The sequence below is a fragment of the Ziziphus jujuba genome, chromosome 2 (genome assembly GCF_031755915.1).
Source record: "Ziziphus jujuba cultivar Dongzao chromosome 2, ASM3175591v1".
NCBI classification, from domain to species: Eukaryota; Viridiplantae; Streptophyta; class Magnoliopsida; order Rosales; family Rhamnaceae; genus Ziziphus; species Ziziphus jujuba.
Window position 1 is genome coordinate 3,867,552 of NC_083380.1, and position 5,581 is coordinate 3,873,132.

Sequence of the window (5,581 nt, forward strand, 5' to 3'; positions counted from 1 at the left end):
AATTTCGTTTTTTATTTCATGTTTTTGTGATAATGTAGTAATTATATTTCTAAGTGTGTGTATTTTAATGATATAATGTTTTCATTTATATTTTGCTAGATTGTTGGTTTGGTTGGCACTTCAGAATGACAAATCAAGCTTAGTCATTGATGGAATAGATGCTGCGCAAGGAGATTTAGAACAGAACACGGGTGAAGTTTCAAGCATTGTTTTGGAAGGAATAAGTTCAAGTTCTCAAAGCCCACATGGTGTCATTGAAAGATTCAAGGGGAGAAGGTGATACGAACCTAGGACAACCTGTTCCTAAACCCGTATTATATTAACCCAAATCTTAATTAAGTTCAAGTTCTAATGGAATTGACCTCAACCCCTAACCAACCTGTGGTTAGAAACCTTGGTATAATGTAAACGCCACAATAGGGGATGGAAAACCTATTGATAAGTCAAGCTAAAACAACCAATTCTCTAATGGTGTTTTAGGTGTTCTCAAAGAACAAAGAGATAATTAATCTCACAAGTATTTTCTTAATCAAATTAAAGTTGTATTCTTATTGATAACTAAGCCTTTAAATAGGCTACAAAGCCACGAAATAAAACCCTAGAACATAAAGAAAACCGGCCACCACACATAAAGAAACCTAGTTGGCCGAAACTATACTTCCTTTCCTAATCTAAGTTTGATTAATTAATTCATTTATATTAAATTAGGAATTAATTAATTTACAATGGAAAGAATAAAATAAAAACCTTCCTAAAGTTATTTTTCCAGAAAATAAATAAATAAAAGCCAAAAAGTAATGGTAGTTTCCTAAAACAAAAAGTAAAAACAAATTAGGAAACTAAAAATGCTAGCCTTTTGATCAAGTTGATTTTGATCAATCTTTGACCTCTTTGAGCCCCAAATCAGCTTCTAGATGCTTTTTAGGATGCCAAATAAGCTGAATATGAAGTCCCACACGTTTCCCATGCTTGCAAAAATAAGAAAAGGCTAATATAGTAAAATACAGTAAAGCCAGCAAGCAATACAGCAAATTCGGCCAAATTGTTGATGCTGTCCGTACAAGCCCTTTTTGATTGCATTTGAGGCTGCTTTAACTTGATTCCATGACCTATTAGGCATATGTATTGAACCCATAAAGCATTAGAACCATTTCATGCTTCCCGGACTCCAAAAATGTACCAAAACCGTCACCCGGGTCCGTATCGGCTTCCACCACTTGGATGCTTAGAATAGGCTTTGTATCTTCAAGTATGGACAAGCTCTATTGAGATTGATTACCCTCTGTATATATACTCCCAGGTTTCCCTTAAATCTCTTAATTTGAGCTCTTGTGATTGGCCTAGTCTTCATCCGTGTCGAGTCAGCACCCCAGCGGGTTATCGGTGGAGCAGGCTTGGGCGGAATCACATCATTAATGTTTTCATTTATATTTTGCTAGATTATGTAGTAATTATATTTCTAAGTGTGTGCATTCTAATGATATAATGTTTCCATTTATATTTTGCTAGATTTTTGGTTTGGTTGGCACTTCAGAATGACAAATCAAGCTTAGTCATTGATGGAATAGATGCTGCGCAAGGAGATTTAGAACAGAACACGGGTGAAGTTTCAAGCATTGTTTTGGAAGGAATAAGTTCAAGTTCTCAAAGCCCACATGGTGTCATTGAAAGATTCAAGGGGAGAAGGCTTTCAGAAGATACGATAGTTGATAGCATTTCCAGAAGTGCTCGACTGCAAATCCCTTGCTTCGCTGTTGGGATGAAGAAAGTTGCCACCATACATAAAAGTAGGTAGATCAGAGAGAACTGAAGTTCAACAAGTAATTCGGGTCATACTGGTAACACTATAAGAAATTGATCTTAAATGTAGTCTTAAGATATGTATAATTCATAATTGTTAGTTTGTTTCCGTTTAACACTTTAACTCATATATGCTATTTCTTTTTATGTTGTGCTCTTTAATTTTCAAGAACCATTTCGATCCCCTATTTATTCAGTGTACCTTCTATTTCCATATTAAAAATACATCTTATTTGATTTTATTTAAATTTTTTTATTTATATATATATATATATATATATCTTATGCTTTCTTAATTGGCTATTGGTTTATTTCTATTTCTAAGGGTTATAATATGTATGAGGAATAAAAAATAAGATTAGCAAGTTGCCTAGTTTGACCAGGATTGAACCAAAAAAAAAAAAAAAAAAAAAAGGGGTTTTCAGAGATGACCTTAAAACATTTTGGTTTCTTATTTTCTTCATAAGATTCTTTATCTAAGATTCTTTACCTATTCTGTTTTCCTATTTGATGGCAAAATTTCTTCATTTGGTGCCACCAACCATTTAGTTTTTAATTTGAAATACGATAGGCATGGTTCAATGGTCCTAGTAAAAAGAATTTTCTAAAATTTATACAAGATGATGTCAAGCTTTCAGTCTGATGTAGGATTGGAATGCTTTGATTTAACAAAATGTAGATGTTCATGCTTGGAAGAATTGATTCATCATCTCTTACGTGAACACCAAGTTGGTGAAATAGTTTCAAAACGCATTTGATATGCTGCAAAGTCAGATCATGAATTAAAAATAAAAAAATAAAAAAAATAAAAAAAAAAGAAAAAACTCGCGACGTTGATATTCCACCAAAAACTTATTTTTCTATAACCCAATCGAAATAAAAGATTCAATGTTTTATTTCAATATCTTTCCACGTCCTTCTTTGAGTTTTCCATTTCAGCTAGCATATTAAACATTTATGCTGATATAGATGTTCACCAATTGAATCATTTGCAGAGCCAGACAGCTATGTCCTGCACTTGCAATTGGTAAATAAAATATTAGGCCTCGGCATCGGAGAGAAAAACTTATGCATCATTCTTTATAGGTGGCTGCTGATTATTGGCTAGTAGATCAACTAGCATACCTAATATTTCTGCAGATATAGTTCGCACAATTGAATCAATTACAAGGTCAGACAGATATGGCCTGCACTTGCAACTGGTAAATAAAATATTAGGCCTCCGAGAAAACTTATGCATCATGCATCATTCTTTATACGTGACTGCTGATTAATTGGCTAGTAGATAACCTAGTTTATAATCTCTGTTTAAATTATTTGGAAATTTTGAAGGTAGTAAGCTTAATTATTACTATTATTTATCTATTTGATGCGTTTGGTTCTGCCTTTATTCTTCCATATACTTCTAGAAACGCCCTCAAGTTTTTTTTCCACAGTCAAACCATTTGCTAAACTTCACATTTGAACCTTCAAAGTAATTAAGCCACGCCCTTTCTCCGTATCTCTCACCGTCCAAGTAATGGCAGAAGGATCTATAATCAGTGTTGTGGCTTCCATGATCAGACTGCTTGGTACTCCAGCATTTAAATTAGCTCGGAAACTTTTGGGGTCATAAAAAGAAGTTTGAGAAGGTTGAGAAAACAATGAGCTTACTGGAAGCAGTAATCTATGATGCAGAGGCAAAGCAGGTCGATAGCCATCAAATCAAACACTGGCTTCAGAGGCTTGAAGATGCAGTTTATGATGTTGACAACTTGTTGGACGAATTTCAGACTGAAGCTTTAAGGCGTCAAGTGATGTCTGGGAATGAAGCCACCACAACGGTACGCACTTTCTTCTCAAACTCAAACCCGATTGCTTTTCAAGTAAAGATGGGTCTTAAGTTAAGAAAGGTTAGGAAGACACTTAAAGTTATTAAGGATGATAGCATCTTTGGTACATTGATACAACAAGTCCACCTAGAGCCACATACTGAGCATGCCAATAACAGAGAGACTCACTCTTTTGTACGTGATGAAGAAGTAATTGGGAGGGATGACGATAAAAAGAAAATTATTGATCTTTTGTTGTGTTCTGATTCTCGAGATAAGGATAATCCTTCATTCCTTCCCATAGTTGGTATTGGTGGACCAGGAAAAACCACACTTGCTCAGTTTGTTTACAATGATAAGAATGTTGAGAAACATTTTCACCTCAGAATGTGGGTTTGCTTATCTGGTTCGTTTGAACTGAAAATAATTCTTGAGAAAATGATTAAATCGATAAAGAAAAGAGCTTCTGTAGAACAAGGCCTTGACCTGGATCAGTTGCATGGTTCTGTAGAACAAGGCCCTGACGTAGATCAGCTGCAGAGTTCTGTAAGACAAGGCCTTGACCTAGATCAGTTGCAAAACTCTCTTCGCCAAACGCTAAATGGAAAAAAGATATCTTCTTCTATTAGATGATGTATGGAATGAAGATAGAGAAAAATGGCTTAAATTAAGAACCTTGCTAATGGATGGTTCACGTGGTAGTGCAGTATTAATAACCACCCGCAACATGGACATTGCCCAAATGATGCAGACCATTAACCGTATGAGTTACAAGGTCTAGACCCAAATAAGTCTTGGTCTTTGTTTAGGAAAGTGGCATTCGAGAGAGGACAAGAACCTCATAACTCAAACATTGTAAGAACAGGAGAGGAGATTGTAGAAATGTGCAAAGGAGTTCCTATTGCCATAAGGACGATCGGAAGCATATTGTATGGCAATAATCTAGAGAAAGAGTGGGAATCCTTTAAGAATGATAAACTTGCAAAGTTATCTCAACACCAAAGTGATCTTTTACCCACACTCCGATTAAGTTATGATTGTCTTGCCTCTCATTTGAAGCATTGTTTTGCTTATTGTAGATTGTTTCCAAAAGATCATGTCATTGATGTACAAAAGCTGATAAAACTCTGGATCGCACAAGGTTTTGTTAAGTCCTCTAACCAAAACAAATGTCTAGAAGATATTGGTTATGGTTATTTTGTAGATTTACTTGGGAGATCTTTTTTTCAAGAGGTTGAGAAAGATGGGTTGGTTACCATAAAATATTGTAAAAATGCATGACCTTATGCATGATCTTGCAATTTCGGTGGCAGGGGATCATAGCATCATGATAGACAAGTATCAGGAGAATGAAAATTTTCATGAAAAGATTCATCATATATCTTTGAATATTATATCCAAGTGGAAGTCATCAAACCTCCCAATGTCCTTTCTTGAAGGAAAAAAGCTGGTACGCACCCTTCTTCTAATAAGACATGAACTACCAAGAGTAGAGAGTCTTGGTGGACAGAGCTGCGAAGCAATTTTATCCTACTTAAAGCTTATACGGGCCTTGGTTTTGGAGGATATGTATATATGGGTGTTACCAAACAGTTTTGATCAAGTAAAACACTTGAGATACATTGATTTTTCATATAATATGATGGAGAAGCTACCAAATTCTGTAACTGGACTGTACAATTTGCAAACCTTGATTCTCACTAATTGTCCATACCTATTGAGCTTACCTTGAGATTTGAAATATATGATCAACTTAAGGCATCTTTTGATATATGGATGTGAGAAATTGAGTCATATGCCTAGTGGACTTGGTGAATTAACTTCTCTTATCACTTTAGATCGTTTTGTCATAGCAGACAACAATTCAAAGTCGAAAGATGCTGCAGGGTTAGCTGAATTGAGACGCCTAAACAACTTGAGTGGACAATTATTCATTGAGAAGTTGAGCCATAATCTGCAGGGAGATGCAG